Raw genomic sequence first — 15,665 nt, 5'->3', positions numbered from 1 at the left:
ACCCATCAAATACACAGAGGTGAGGACACAGAACAGAAATTTCTTGGGAGTGAAGTCAAGGGCAGATGAGGAATTCCCTACCCCCATGACAGAAACCCACCCATTGCCAAGGAAAGCTCATTGCTCAGACTTCAAACACCACAGCTTGTGCTTAATTTGGATACCACGGTTCTCCTGCTAGGATGAAAAAGTGCCAGTCTTACTCCAGGCAGAAGAAATTGGGGGCTTAGCAGAGCTGCCAGGCCCCATCTTTGCCCAGGAGTAATGCATGGTCTAGAGCAGCGACGGCAGCGGCAGCCGGCCCGGATGGACGATGGCGAGTTGGATATGGAGGGAAGGAGCCCTTTTTTACACACTGGGGAGTCAGTCTGGCTTTCTTTCACCCTGAAACAGGAAGTTACCACTCTAGAGCACAGCCCAGTGCCATTACCTGTGAGGTCTCAGCAGTGGTGGACGGGATAATGAGAGGTGATGGCTGCAGGTGGAATCTTCAGGTTGGGTGCTAGAAAAAACTCCTTTCCCCCGTGGGTGGTGCAGCCCCGGGCTGGGTCACAGAGGTGTGGGATTCTCAAGACTTGGCCAAACAAATCCACATCTGACTGTCAACAGTGCTGCTCCAAGCAGCAGAATGGACCAGAGACCTCCCAAGAGATGGACGCTTTCCATGTTTAATTGCATGTCCCAGTCTGGCAGACTGTGCCATTATCTGTTCCACTGAGCTCAGGTGTAGCATCCTCTGCTAAGAGCTCCCGTGGGCAGGCAGACCTTGCTAAAAACACGGAGCCATTTCTGTGCAATGGTTTTTTGGGGGGAGGTGAGCACATACAGGCACAAGCAGCTTAAATGTTGGAAGCATTTCTGGCCTACAGGCTCTGTCCTCATAAAGCTTTGGAGAAATACCTTTCTTCCCAGGTCAGCTGATGTTGAAACAACTGGATGGGCTGTTGATGAACCTTCTTGACCTCAGGGCAGCTCAGGGCCAAGGAGTGAAGGTGGACCCCTCTTGGACCTCATCCCAGACCCTTCTGAGGCCTCAGGCCCTCTCAAAACTCAGTCCTGACCCTGCTGGAAACTCAGCCCCCACCCAGGCTCCCAGACTGGCTGGTTTGATTGTGCTCTACCTTCAAACAAGGACAAATGAGCTGGAATTCGGAGAAGAGCAACAGGAATGATTATGGGGGTGGAGGTAATGGCTGAGGAGGAAAGATTTTGAAATTTAAAGATGGATAGCCAGGCTACAAGCCTACATACAGAGACATTATCATCAGTCATTAAGCAACACAACACTTCAGAGCCAGAGCAGGCTCATGATTCAAGACAGCCCAGTCTCCAAAGTGCTGTAGCCCAGAGGAGCAGCGCAAGGCCGGGCAGAAGCAGCCTACTTAGGCTTGTGAGCATGAGCATTCATTTTCATTTTTTCTCTCAATGCAACATCTCACAGTACGAAGTGAAATTTTGTTTGGCACTAGGCAGTACCACAGGGGCACATGGAAAGAGAACCTCCTAGCATCATTGATGATCTTGGAGGTCTTTTCCAACCTTGGTGGCTCTATGATTCTACAATTCTATGATTCTCTGACTCCATGATTCTATGATTCCATGACTCTATGATTCTGTGATTCCGTGATTCTATGGTTCTATGATTCCATGTTCAGGGAGAGTATGAAGAAGTTGGAATTTTCTTGGCATGGCACTGATCAGCCAGATAAAGTGCCAGAGCCCCACTGCTCAGGATACTGAAGTTAGACTGGTCAAAGCATCGGGCAGTAGCCAATGGTGAGGAATGGCCAGTGGCCAGCAGATGGACAGAGCAAACAGAGGAAGGCTTTCCCAGCACAGGTTTGCAGGAGAGGGGCCAGCTTTGCCTCTGGTGTAACCCCAGCCTCCCTGCGAGAGCTGGCCAAGCTCTCCTCACCCCTTCACCTAGGGCAGAGCCAGGTTTGATCACAAAATGGTCCCACAAAGTTTGGAAACCTCAAATGCCACATGGTGAGACAGGGAGGGAGCAAGGGAGGGGAGAGAAGGGAGCAATTAATATGCAGCTGGTGCACGGCCTGGGAGAAAGGCGCCGCCGATGACCACCCGGAGCTGAGGCTTAGAAAGAGACAATAAAAGCTGAATGGATGGCTGAATGCAGGGCCCAGCAAACCAAAACAGATGCAATAAGCTGGCCAGTGGAACCAGCAGCCAACAATGACAGCAGAGCCCACGGGCTGGGGGCACGTGGTTGGCACGGAGAAAGGAGGAGGCTGGAGAGAAGCGCAGATGAGCTCTGCCAAGGGAATCAAAGGCCTGCTGTTCTGAGAGCCAGAACAAACGGCGAGTGCGCTCCTGCCACACATGGCATTGACAGCAGGAGCTGCGTGGTCCTCCGTGTCCCTCCAGGAGCCAGCCAGAGGTAGGCTGCTTCCAGGCTCAGCACAGGATCCTCCATCCTCCCTCCTGCCTTCCCCCAGGGAGAGCTGCCCTCAGTCACACACTGCTGGAGAGAACTCGGAGGTCTGCTCTTCCAAAGTGATGCTGCAGCCAAAACTCCTCTGTCTTCTGGCATCCAAGTCCTTCCCATCCCAAGGGAGGGAGATCATCCTTTCCTCACCCCTCATGGTTTGTAGGCTTGGTCACCTGGGGCAAAGGCTGCACCAGCTTGTGGCTCACGGGTTGGCTTTGCATGGTGGGACTTGTGTGAAGACCTGAGAAGAGAAGGAAAGGTCCACACTGCTGAGGCCACCTGCCCCTTGCCCTGTTGGGACATTGAGCTGTGGGTTAGCACAGCCACTGCCACCATGAACCTGGTGACAATATCCTGTTGAGAGGGGAGATGATTTTGCAGCCAAGGACACAGACCAGGTGTGTCTATATAGGACATGTGAGCACATTAGAAATGGAGAGTAAGTGTTTGAGATTCATATCAAACATCTGGGACAGCAGATTTGTGTGGCTGGTCAGAAACATGTGTAGTTTGAACATCTCACCCCTACCTTCATGTACAGGGCTGCAAAGGCCCTGAGTCCCTGGTTTCCTTGCACCAAGCTAAGCACAGCAAAGCAGAAGTTGAGTATCTTCGCACTAACAAAATCTGCAGGAGCAGTAAACCTGCCTTGAACAACTCAGGCCTTTTAAAGAAATAAAAAACCCCATAAATCCACCTGAAAACTCCCTTTTGACTCCTGGCATCTCCTCCATTTGTTTATGGCCTCCCTTGTGAGACGATAAAAGAAAATTTTGCAAAGGGTAGGGTGGCATATCTATTGAGATCCTTCTTGCTGCTCTCAATGCACAGCCCAATTTAGAGGAGTGTTGCTTCATCTCCCCAGCTCCTCACAGTTCACCTGTAGAGCAAGACAGGCTCTGCAGTGCTGTAACAGCCCATTAGACATCCAGTCAATCACACCAGTGCCCGCTGTAAAGTGTGCACACCAGCGATGCCTCCCCACCAGAGCTGGGCACAGCAGTGCACCCACCAGTCCCCCCAGTGCCTACCAGGGGATCAAAGGATATTAAAGGGGGAAAAATAAAATTCTCAACCTGGTCTCCTCTCCAGCTGCCTCTTCCTGCTGGTACAGACGCAGTGTCCTGGGGATGCCATAGCCATGTCACAGAGGGCCCCTCCACCTGGAGCTTGGCTCTTGGGGCTGTCTAAAACCTCTCCTCCCATCAACTCACCAGCACCCACTACCCAGGAAGCCAAAATCAGACTGCAGGGTGTGCTGGAAGCAGGAATCTCTGTCTCTGTCCCTGCCCTTGACCTTCTTAAGCCCTGTGATGACTGACGCTGAGCTCTAGCCCAGGAGCCTGGCTTTACAGGGCAAACTGCTCTTCAGCACTGGTCTGCTGCTCTCTCCTCTTCCATTTTGTTGTGCCCAGTCCTTAGTGTGTGATGGAAGCAGGGAGCAACTCCAAAGCTACCTCTTGGTTCCAGAGAAGATGCGCTCTGTGGGCAATCCCTCACAATCTAGATGAGGACAGCTTTAGAGACTGCATCAGGAGATGTTTTTATTTCTTCTCCAGCCTGAAGCCTTTGGAAAGTGTCGCCCACAGGCTTAAGCTCTTCTCAGCAAGACACAAACTAACTAAAATATATCAAAGCAAGATTCTCATATACGCCCCCAAACCTTCCAAATATCCAAAGCCTTGCATTAAAACCAGCCTAGCCAGCAATCTCTTGATGCCCCAAAACAGAAGGCTTTTCTGGAAGGGAAACCTTGGTTCTCTTCAAATTACTGGACATTGTGCAGGGCTGAGTGGATAAGAGCCTCTGGACTATGCCACTCAAAACGATCTAATTGTTTCTTCTGGCCTTAAAAGTAATTTATCAAAACCACGCCAACTCTGTACTGGGCCAGCAAAGCCTCTGCTATAGATTTGGCAACAAGATGCCCAGATCTACAGTAGCCATTGACACCATCACGGTGGATCTGCTGAAGAAAGCTTGGGTAAAGGAGGGGTACATATATAACAAGGAATATGGTACACATATAAATATGTGCAGACTTCAGTAAGCGATAAATCAGTTGAGAACCCCTTAGTGTTTAGAGAAAACCAAGCTATGTTCTAGTCAATCAATCTGTTGCTGAAAATATTATTAATGCCTGGCACATAGATTTATGATGAAGGCTAGATGGATGCAAAAGAAACGTTTGTTAGTGGGATTTTTTGATGAGTGCTGAAATATCATTCATTTGTGAAAAGAAATCTAAATACAATCATCGTGGTTATTTATTAAGGAACAGAGTCATCTTCATCTCCTAGTTTCCACCTTAAAATTCAGGATACCTGCATGGTTCTCCTGTCTCTCTTTTTGTCTTAAATGCACACAAGTTAAAAACAGGTACCTGTAAACAGCATCGTGGCAGGAGCTGCACCATCATCACATCATTCCTAACACAACAGGAGACACTGGGCCTTGGTTGGTGTTCAGAACCTAATGGCACAAAGTCACTGTGGAGGATGTCACCTCAGGATGTCTCCTGAGTGTCTCCATGCAGGGATGGACACATGAGGAGGGAAAAAGTCCCTTCTGTAGACTTGGTTAAGCACAGGGCTTATGAAGATCAAAGGAATTACAACAGAACATCTGGAGAAGGTCAACAGGGAGAACAGCTTGTACCAGCAGGAGCATCTCGGGCACCACTCATGCGTTTGTGGATGGGTGCTGAACCAACAGCGTCCAGAAGTGTAAGTCCCAACTCCTCCTCATCCCAGCCCTGCTGGCCATGTTTCCACTTTGCTGTCACCAGTTCCTGCCTTCCCCAAGAAGATGCCTGAGCTGCTGTTAGACCCTGGTGTGGCCATTCCTCCTCAGCCAGCTGGGAGGTCCACGGTGGGGAAGAGTCAAGTTTTGACACTGTGGGATCTCTGCCAGAAGTGCACAGGAGACTGCCAAATCCCATGGGACACTGGCTCCAGACTTTCCAACACCTCCATGGACACATCCAAATACAGGCTGGGATGGAACCAACACGAGATGAGTTACTGTCTCTGCAGCAGGAGGAGCTCATGGGGTGGGTACAACCCTCCATCATACCGGGCAGAGCAGCTCTGGGACCAGTGCTCCAGCAGGAGCCTCAAGCTGAGCTCTGCCCCTCCAGTCCCAGCCCCAAGCTGCCTGGGCCAGCTCTCTCAGCCCCCTTGCTTCCCTTTACTGCTGTTTTTGTTTTCTTTCCACAGCTCGTTTTCTCGGTCATCCATGTCTCTGTGCATCATATATCACGCCTGTGTGTCCAGAGGAAAGAAAGATCCCCTCCAACCCAGCAGCCCTGTAACGGATGGACCTTCCCGATTCGCAGCGAGCTGACAGCTTGTGAGAACAACAGCTTGAATTACTGAAAGAACTTTTCCCACTGAGTTAATCTGCAATGGATGTAGGTGACCTTCTAAAGGCATCTATTAATCAAAAAACCAGTGCCCATTCACTGTGCTAAGCTGAGCCCTTTGGGGGAGGGGGAGATACTAATTTCCCTCTGAGATAAATCATAATTTGACAATAATCATCTGCCCTAATCACTCTGATTCTCCCCTTTAATTATTTGTACACATAGCTCTTCCTGCCTGAGAAACACAAAGGACAACATTAAATGTGAAAATGCTGAAGGCTCCAGGCACAGACTTAAATCCCTCTGTACAGCAGGGCACTCAAAAGAGCTGAGCTGACAGGGTGCACCCTCCTTCCAAGGTGCAGGGAGCAGCCTTTCCCACTGCTTCCAGCCATAGGGAGAACACTGCTCCCAGCCCAGGGCTCAGAGCATCAAGGAGAGGGCTGCTGGAGGGGACAGCAGGGAGCAGAGGGGCTCTGGAGCTGTCCCAGCAGCCCGGGGTGACCCCTCAATGCTGCACCCACTGGAAGAGGCTGACTCCCACACAACAGCCATGCACTCTTCCCCCCGGGAGGGCTGTAATAACAGGGAGGCTGTGGAGAGCACAGGGTTAATGTCACATCAGTGCCCCTTGGATGCTGGGAGGAAGGGCTGTGAGCTGGGGAGCCAGCAGACCGTGGGAGGGAGGAAGGAAGGGAGGGAGGGGTGGTTTGGGTGGCCTTGTGCTGGGCTGATGCATTGCCTTGGCCTGGGGATGGCGAGGGGTCTGCGCCCGGGGTGTGACCCTCACCCAGCCTGGGAGGGGGGCTCTGGCAGGCACCAGCAGCCCCCTGCCCAGGGAAGCTCTCAGGTGCTGCCAGGGCGAGTGCAGTGCTGGGGGGCCCAGTGTGGGCCAGGGCCCCACATTTTGGCATCGCCTGCCACCTGGCCATCGAGCTGGGGATGTGGAGCCGGTCCCAGGACTGCCTCCAGCAGCTGGTACTTTTACTCAGCCACCTTGGAGCCATTGTGTCCCTAGGGCGTGCTCCAGGCGGCACAATGCTGTGTCCTTGGGCACCCGTGAAAGCACGGGGGACATTGACGGGGCTCAGGTGACCATTTTGTAAAAACCTGCACCTGTGAGATAAGAACATAAATGGCAGTGGTGTGAGAATTTGCCAGTGCCTGGAGTGGGGGCAGGCAGTGGAGTGCCCCCATGGCAGCGAGGTGGATCCCTGCACGTGACTGACTGAAAACTGCTCAGCAAAACTCTTTTTCAGTAGACTCGTGGGATGAGGCAAACAGTGCATGCTGTCCCTGGAAAAATGGGACTCCTCCTTGTTCTCCTTGGGAAGAAATCCTCTAAAACTGGAAACGGCCAGGAAATGCTGCACAGCAGCTCTTGGGAAGTGAGATTTCTCACTGCACCCATCTCCTCTCCCACTGGCCTGTGCCCATAGCATCTCCCACCGTTCAGGCACGGGCTGGGTGTGCCGGCTCCTCACTCCAGTCCCGTGGGACGGACGGCCCAGTGCCAGGATGGAGTCCCGAGTGCAGCAGCATCACTTCAGAAACACACCAGCCACATTTCATCATCTGCTCTGTGGAGTTTGGGGCCTGAACTTTTTAGGATTTAAACATCTGCCCTCCCAAATAAACAAGTAAAACAGGAGACAGCTCCACAAGCTTCCCCAGCGCTACTGGGCTGACTTCTAGCAATTCCCGGAGCCCAGGTCACTGTGCTGTCTCTCAAGCTGTACCATGGACCTACAGCACCGTATGCTGGCCTAGCTTAGCATCTACACAGCAGAGCCGCCTGCCGCGCTCGCTGCGCTTCCCCGAGCAGAGCGGAGCAGAGCCGGGCATCGCCGGCTCTGGGCCCGGGGCAGCTGCAGGAGGCGGCGATGGCCCCCACTCGCTCCGGGGGACAGTCGGTGATCGGTGGGGACAGCCCTGGGAAGGAGGTGAAGCAGCAGCCCCCGTGTGCCCAGTGCCCAGGGGAGCAGCATCCCGGGATGCCCATCCCGGTCGGGCAGAGGGGATGAATCAGCTGCGGTCTGGGCAGCCGTGTCCTCCCCTCTGCGCTTTGTCCCTTGGGCAGTGCGGCAGCAAAGCCCACCCTGTGGGATTTATCTGCTCCAGTTTCACCAGTGCTGGGGGTACTGGTGCCCTCCCTTGGGACCCCACAGCTGCCCCAGGGCCCCAGTGCAGACCAGCAGCTGCCCCAGTTGAGGCCAGCTCTGGATCCTGCCCCACCAGCAGCTCAGACCTGCCAGACTTGGCACAGCTCAGCTCACGATCCTCCCTCAGATGGGAGGGACAGAGCGACCTTGAGCAACTCTGGAAGTAACCACATTAACATTGAGCTGGGGAGGAGCAGGCTGTTTCCCGAAAGTCTAATCCGTGGGACTCCCTGCCATGAGAGACTGGAGCCAAGGATACAGAAATAAAGATTTAATACAACTGCCGAGAACTAACTGCATCCCTGAGGAAAACAGGCACAGTGCTACTACTTGCCTGGTGCCTTAATCTCCTGGTTCTCATCACAGGGTGCCCTTTGGGCTGTCCAGCCCTGACCAGCGGGCACTAAACCTTGGATTGCAGTGCATAGGGACAGAGTTCAGTGGAAGTGCTGGAAGTGCTGGGTTAAGGTTGGACCCAATGATATTAGAAGGCTGTTCCAGCCTTAATGATTCCATGGTTTTGTGTTTACTTCCAGACCAGTGAGGCATTCCTGAGCACAAGCTGTCTGTACCTGCCTTGCAGTGCTGTGGTGCTTTCTGAGCCATGGGGGACAGCTCAAAACCACACATTGCTCTGGGGCAACTCTGGTGGCAGACCCTGAGAGTATGGGACACTGTGAGTGACACTTGGCCTGCTTGGTTATCACTGAGTCCTGCCGTGGGCATGAGAGATGGATGGTTCCTCATGGAGGAGAGAGCTCTAAAGTGCAGCAGGGCCCAACCCAAAAGCTACTGGGAGAAATCTGCCCTTGTATAATCGCAGGATGGTTTGGGTTCCAAGGGACCTTAGAGTTCATTTTGCTCCAACCCCTGCCATGGGCAGAGGTACCACCCACCAGACCAGGTTGCTCAGAACCCCATCCCACCCGGCCCTGGACACTAAGCCATACATCACCTTACGTCGCTCCTTATGGGAATAAATCACACGGGACTCCATTTTCTTCATGGTGTATAAAGCCCCTTTATTCACATAGCTCCTTTTTTATACAGTTTTACAGACCTGTGTGTGACTCCAGTTGGTCAGTAGCTTTCTTGCCAATTACTTATTGGTGAGTAACAAGTTGTTTTTTTGTATTCATTGGTCACTCAAACTCCCGGGGTGTACATGCAGGAAAAGTTGTTTGTGAGAGATAGTTTTAATTTTTCTATCTAACGGTGTAAAAACAGTTTATACAGGTGCTGGTGGTTTTTCACCCAGGAATAGATTGTTATGCTAACGAACTGCTCACACCAGGATGGCTTTCACATGGCAGCTTGCAAAGGGCTAGCCTGACAAGGCCAGCCACTGATTTTAGGAGAGCAGGCTTGATTTTATAAAGCCTTTCTATATGATTTTTCTACCTTACTGCAACATCTCCTGACCCCAAATCCTGTGGAGGCAGAGCTGGAGTTAGCAATGACCCATCCAGGCATTGCATGAGCAGCAGGAGCTCACCACATGCTCCAGCTGCCCTTGCTTTGCAAAAAACCCATCCTACCACCCTGGCTGAGCTTCTCCTCCCTGTGGGATGTGCCCACGAGTGGGATTATATGGAATGCCCAGCAAGCAGAGAGATGACCCTCAGTCTCACAGCACCCACCATGACCCTGTCACCTCCGGATCGGTTTGCCCACTACACTGGGGCCTCAGTGGAGAACCTGGGGGGGAAAGGAGAGAGCCTTTGCCCCCATGGGCCAAGGATGCAAGAAACCAAACAAAATGCAAGAGGTCAGCAAACACAATGCAGCAATTAGCACAGGCAGTGGGCAGGAGAGGGAGAGACAATGCAATTTATGGAGCTCAGGAGAGGGAATTCTCTATGGGTGCCGATCGTGCACTATAAATACCTCAAGGTAATGACAGCAACGGAGTGAATTATTCACCATCCCTGATGATGGGAGGGCAAGAGGCAGTGACCTGGATCTGAGGAAGGGAAGTCTGGGTGGGAGGAAGCCTGGGCAGCAGGAACAGCCTGGCGTGGGATGTGCTCCCAGGGACAGCCCTGCTTTGTGTGCAGAGTCCATCTCTAATAGGTCCTTGGCTGAGTCCACGTCAATCCCAGTGCTGGAGGGGCCAAGGCCAGGTCATGTGGGAGTTCCCAGTCTTTCTGCCCCTCCTGGCATGGAGAGGCTCAGTGAAGTTTCCTGCATGTGGTGGCTCTGGCCCATGGTGGAGTTTGCTGCTTTCCCAGGGCTGTGGTGAGCAGGTAAACATGTTCCTTTGCCCGGGAGAGCCATGCACGTCCACCTGGCCCCACACAGGTCATTTTGGTATCTGTGACACCCATCAACCTGGGCAAGTTAATAGGAAGGAGAGAGAAGAATCTAAGGCTTTGACTTGGAAAGAAGAACAAGGGAAAATTGCCTCCAGCAAGATCTCAGCATCACAGACTGGCTGAGGTTGGCAGGGAACTCTGAAGGTCACCTGGCCCAGCCCCCTGCTCAGGCAGGACCACCCAGAGCCAGTTGCCCAGTTCCACATCCAAACAGCTTTGAAACACCTCTGAGAATGGAGAATCCACAAGTCCCTGTGCAGCCTGTGCCAGTGCTTGGTCACCCTCAAAGCGGAAAATGTTTCCTTTTGCTCAGAGGGATCTTCCTGTGTTTCCATTTGTTCCCATCTCCTCTTGTTCTGTCACTGGGCACCAGTGAGAAGATTCTGGCCCCATCTTCTCTGCACCCTCCCTTTAGGTTTTTATATACATGGATGAGGTCTCCCTTGAGCCTAAAAGATGGAGCTTTCCTGTGCACAGCCAGGAAACCTCCTGCCTGCTGCTGCCTGTAGATGTGTGTCTGTGCTAAAGAGAAGTAACCACGTTAGGGTATGGGAGGCCCAGAAAGGTGCTGTTCTTCCACTGATTCTCTTGGAAAGGCTGTGGTTCAGTCCTGCTCCTGCTCCCTGGTGCTTCACAGCAACCCCAGTGGAGAGCTGTAACAGCTGTCCCAATGCCTGCTCTTTGTTCTCTCTGCTGCTGGATCGCAGCGGATGACACGAGGACAACAGAGGAGAGATGGGAGTAGCTCTGCTGTCCCCTCTGTCCTGGTGACCTGTGGAGGCAGCAGTGCCTCCTGCATGTTCTGGCAGCCTGGAATGCGAAATGATCAGTTATGGAGGACACTCGTTGCATCTTCTGGGAGACCCAGGCTGATTTCTGGAGTGTTTTTTATCTCTCCGCAGATGGATCTGTCCTTATCTGCATCTCCCCTGGGGAACTCAAGTGCTTTATCATAGAACCAGGCCTGGAAAATAGCTCAGGGTCGCCCAGAACTGTTTTGGAGGTCAGGCTGGCACTGGGGTACCCACCATCAGCCACCCACCAACCTTTCCCCTTGCAGGGGCAGATGCTGGAAAGCAGGAAAACAGGGAGAAGAGTGAATCAGCTTGGGTGCTTCCTGCAACCTCTCCAGGAAAAAGAAGACAGCGCTCTGATCTCACGCTCAACATGCAGAGTCACATCACAAGCCAGGACCCTGGATGTGCTGTCTGAACTGTGTCAGTCTCATGCGTTTCTCATCCATCACAGCCATGTGGAGTAGGTGGCAGGGCTGAAATGGCTTCAGGAGCAGAGGGTCTAAAGGACATTTGCTGGCTCTAAAACCCACAGAAAGCACAGGAGATCCTGTTGCCTCTTAGCTGGACAGGTGGCCATAGCAGGGTGGTCAGCCCCAGTGTTGGGGGAGAATAAAGGAAAATCCACACTGGAAGAACATCACAGCTTTGGCAGCCCTGTGACAGCTGCCAGGTTCATGTCTCCCGGAGAGAAGGATTGTTAAATTCACTTCCTGGACACTGCAGTGGCACAGAACTGTGTGACAAGAGCAGGAAAACAATGATCCCTTAGACCCTGTTTGGTTCTGTCTGGCACTGGCAGAGACACAGTATCTGTCCCAGGCACTGATTCTGTATGCAGGGGACAGGGACACGGGTTTGCTCCAGCATGGGACATGCAGCTTTACAAGCCAGAGAAAAAGAAAGAGGAACAGCAAAGGAAACTGCCTCCTAAATGTGAAATAAGTGGAGGCTGGCTCCAGACCCTCAAGACAAAGCCATAAATCTGCCCAGCCCTGCTGCGAAAGCATGAGACACCCTGCAACAGCCACATGGCGTCACGGTGTCCTTGATCTCTGTTTTCTCTTCCATCCCTCCCTTTCATCCCGCCAGCCCCGGGGGCGCGTTCCGGCTCGCGGTGACTCGGGCTCTGCTGCCAGGCTCTCTCCCGTCCCGCTGCTGTTTTATGGCAGCGCGGCCGGGCTGCACGGCAATCCCGGCTGCAGGACGAGGCTTGCGGCAGGACAGGGCTGGCCCGGCAGGACCAGCAGGACGGGCCCGTGCAGGGAACGCAGCCCCGAGGATGCTCTCCCCGGGCCGGTGGCGGCTCATGCGCTGACAGCGCCCCGGGCGGTGACACGGGGCGGGCAGCGGGTCCCATGGGTGACCCATGACTGAGGTGCCCCCAGGCCGGCTGTGGGTCACAGGACCCATCGGGACAGCTCCTGACCCCCCTCTGTTTGCCGGCTGGAATGTTCCTGGTAAGCTGAGATGAAGGGAGGAATTCTGCGGCAGCCCCAGGAAGGGGGAGCCGCGTCGACGCCTCTTCCCAAGGCACAGCTGACACTGAGACATCCCGAGAGCCACGGGTTAGCCCAGCTCCCCGGCTGGTTTAAAGGCAACTCTGTTTTGAAGCCACAGTCCCCCTCTCCCACATGAACGAGCAAGGAGACGCTCTCAGAGGCTGCCCAAACCACATCCAGGCGAGCCCATTTCCTGCCTGTCCCCGTTTGACCATGTCCTGGGCATCGTCTGGAAGTGAGGGGACAAAGCACAGAGGGCATCAAGCCATTGCCTTGCTCTCCCCCAGCCTGGCTCTGTGGAGCACAGGAATCAGCACAGAAGCCACAAGTCTGTGCTACATTTGTCTCCTTTCTGTCCCTGGGCTTGCTGCACAAGGAGCAGGGGGAAGAAAAATGTGTTCAGGCTGCAGCTAATGCCAGAGCCTAAGAAGAGGATCAATTCACCCCCAGACAATGTGCAATGCAAAGGGAGCAGCTCCCCTCTTGGTTTACTCCTCCCCACGACCGAGCACATGCACAGGCCTTCTTTCCCACATCCCTGCCTTGGAAGGAAAGCAGCTCGCCATCCCAGTGCAGACAGAATCCTGAGCCTGCCCACTGCTCCCACGCAGCTGATTTAAATCCCTGGCACTGGCACCCGCTGCCCGTTCACCCCCTGGCACCAGAGAATCAGGAGTGGTGAGGATGTGGTGCCGGGGAGGGGGCACCCAGCACATTGGCAGTGCTGCCTGTGCACAGCTCAGCTCTCCATGTCTCCAAAGGCTTCTCTCCCAAGCGTGCCTGACTAATTAGTAAACGGAGCCTAAACCTTTTGGTCTCCATCGATCTTATCTTTAAACCCTGCAGACAACAATTCCTCAATCGATATCTCATTTAATTGCTGCCACCAGGCTGACAGCTGGGCTCCTGGCTGCGCAAGCCTGGCTGTCACATGGCAGGTTGCCAGTGCCACCTTCTAATCCCAAACTGATTTATCCTCTTCCAGCTCCCCTGCTCTCCCTACCCCCCCACTTCTGACCCTATTCCTACCCCTCCTTCCCTGTGCAGGGGTAGAAAAAGCTTGACTGCCTGCATTTCCCCCAGGAGCACATTCCACCCCCATGATTATTCCCCCGAGCATGGCTGTGACCAAACTCGTGTTGATGAACATTTGAGCAGGAACAAGCAGCCCCTGCACCTTGCTGAGACCCAATTCAGCCCATTCCCAGGCGGGCACTACCACTGGGGGACGCCTGGATGTCACCTGCGGTGCGTCCCAGCCAGCCCACACTGGGGGACAGGCAGACAGGCAGCTCTGCCCTGCACATCCCAATCCCAGAGCTGGCCTCTGCGCATCCACAGCAAGGAGCCAGCGTGTGCTGGGCATGATCTGGTGGCTGCATGCTGTTCCTGGCCAGCCCCAGGAGCTGGATGTTTATGGAAGTTCTTGGTCTCCAGAAGAGCAGCAGATAACAGGGGCAGGCCGTGCTATTTTGGGAGGAGCTGCCTTTGGAGTCAGGCAATGACTTCCCAGCTCTGCACTCCCTGCTCGGGGCTGGGGGAGGCATGGCAAGAGGATCAGGCTCCTGTCTTGGGGCAATGGTTATGGGTGATCTGTGTTTGCTCTGGCTCAGTTTTTAATCTTGCTTCCACCGTGGGTTTTTTTTGGCTGCAGTTTAATGATAATCATAGGTGCAACAAACGTTTCTGTCAGCAGCAGAATTGGGAAATGATTGCTGTAAGCTGATCTTAGATCAGTTATATGTTTGTCATCTGCAGCTCTTGATGGCTTCTCTTGGTGGGAATGCTGATTGCTCCGTCCTTGTAGCCTCAGGAAACATCAGTGTGTTATTTTGGAAGGAAATAGCACTTGAACATAATAAATGAACACAGCACCAGGAGTACCACCAAAATGGAACCTCAGGATTGGGATTGTGCCCCAGAGCACAAACCCTGAGCCTGTGGACTGTCCAGAAAGGGGGTGGGTGGCTTCTTCCACCAGTGACACTTTGCATGTCACCTCTCCTTGCAGCTGTGAGTTGCTCCACTCCATGGTGACCCAAGCAAGAGGAAGTTCAGATATGTAAAATAATTCACCACTTCTACTACTGGCCTTAGCTGGAATCCTGATTTGGAGCCAAGTGAGAGCGACAAGGCCTTCAATGTGCAGGTGCTGAGGGGAACCCTGGGCCTGGGGGAACCCACATCTCACCAGTGTCCAGCAGGAATGTGGAAATCTTCTCCAAGGGACCATTCAAGGTCTTCACAGAGCAGCAATGAGGAGCTAATGGTTGAGGAAAGGCAGGGGAACATGCCAACAGCTTCCTGGGGGCAAACACAGCTCTGGGGAGCATGGATGCACTGTGGGAACATCGGGCTAGCTCAGCAGACCCCTGGCTGCTGCAAGGCACGGGTGTCTCCTCCAGCCATGACAGGCAGGATGTACCACACACCTCCTCTTCCAGTTTGCTCTTCTCCTGCAACAGCCAAACCAAGGCAGGATGTGACCCTGGGCAGAAACCAAAATCTGCTCTTGGTGCAGGCTGCAGAGGCTGGAGGACAGAGCAGAGGTCAGGCTGAAGGTAAAGACACCTGAATCCCAGGTTTCTGGGCCAGAAACCAATTCCAGAGCCTTTCAGCCTGGACAGCACCTAGCCATATATCCATGGTCTTGCCAGGGGGCTCAAACAGCACCTGTGCAAGCAAGGCTGGGCCATAGCAGGGTGCCCTTAGCATGCAGTCTGTCCTGCTCTCATCTCCCAGGCCACAACTTCCCAGCGAGCCAGGGAGGGAGGGAATGCTCAGCAGCTCCAGGAGTGAAGGCCAGGGGAGCTTGTCACGGGAGTGGGGGATTCATGCTGATTCATGTACTATCAGCAATGAGAAATTGCTTCCACCAACAGCTTGGGGCTCTCCTGTGCAGGACCAAGAGCTGGACTCAACAATCCTTGTGCAGGGCCAGCAGCTGAGCTTGGTGATCCTTGTGGGTCCCTTCCAGCTCAGCATATTCCACGGTTCTGTGCCTCTCTCACATCTCTGCTGCTCCTCCATAGCCTGTTTCATTCAGGGCTGCTCTCTGCTGCCCTGTGAGCCAGGCTGG

General features: G+C 53.6%; 1 long non-coding RNA gene across 1 annotated transcript; it reads left to right on the top strand.

Moving 5' to 3' along the window:
• Positions 1–1,605: 1,605 nt before the first annotated feature.
• Positions 1,606–5,987, top strand: LOC137482911 (uncharacterized). The gene is made up of 2 exons (XR_011004262.1): positions 1,606–1,776; positions 5,668–5,987. It is a non-coding gene; the product is annotated as an uncharacterized lncRNA (long non-coding RNA).
• Positions 5,988–15,665: the final 9,678 nt, after the last annotated feature.

Source organism: Anomalospiza imberbis, chromosome 15, assembly GCF_031753505.1.
Source record: "Anomalospiza imberbis isolate Cuckoo-Finch-1a 21T00152 chromosome 15, ASM3175350v1, whole genome shotgun sequence".
Classification (NCBI taxonomy): Eukaryota; Metazoa; Chordata; class Aves; order Passeriformes; family Viduidae; genus Anomalospiza; species Anomalospiza imberbis.
Note: the sequence above shows the minus strand (reverse complement) of the source record. Positions and strands in the feature narration are given on the sequence as shown.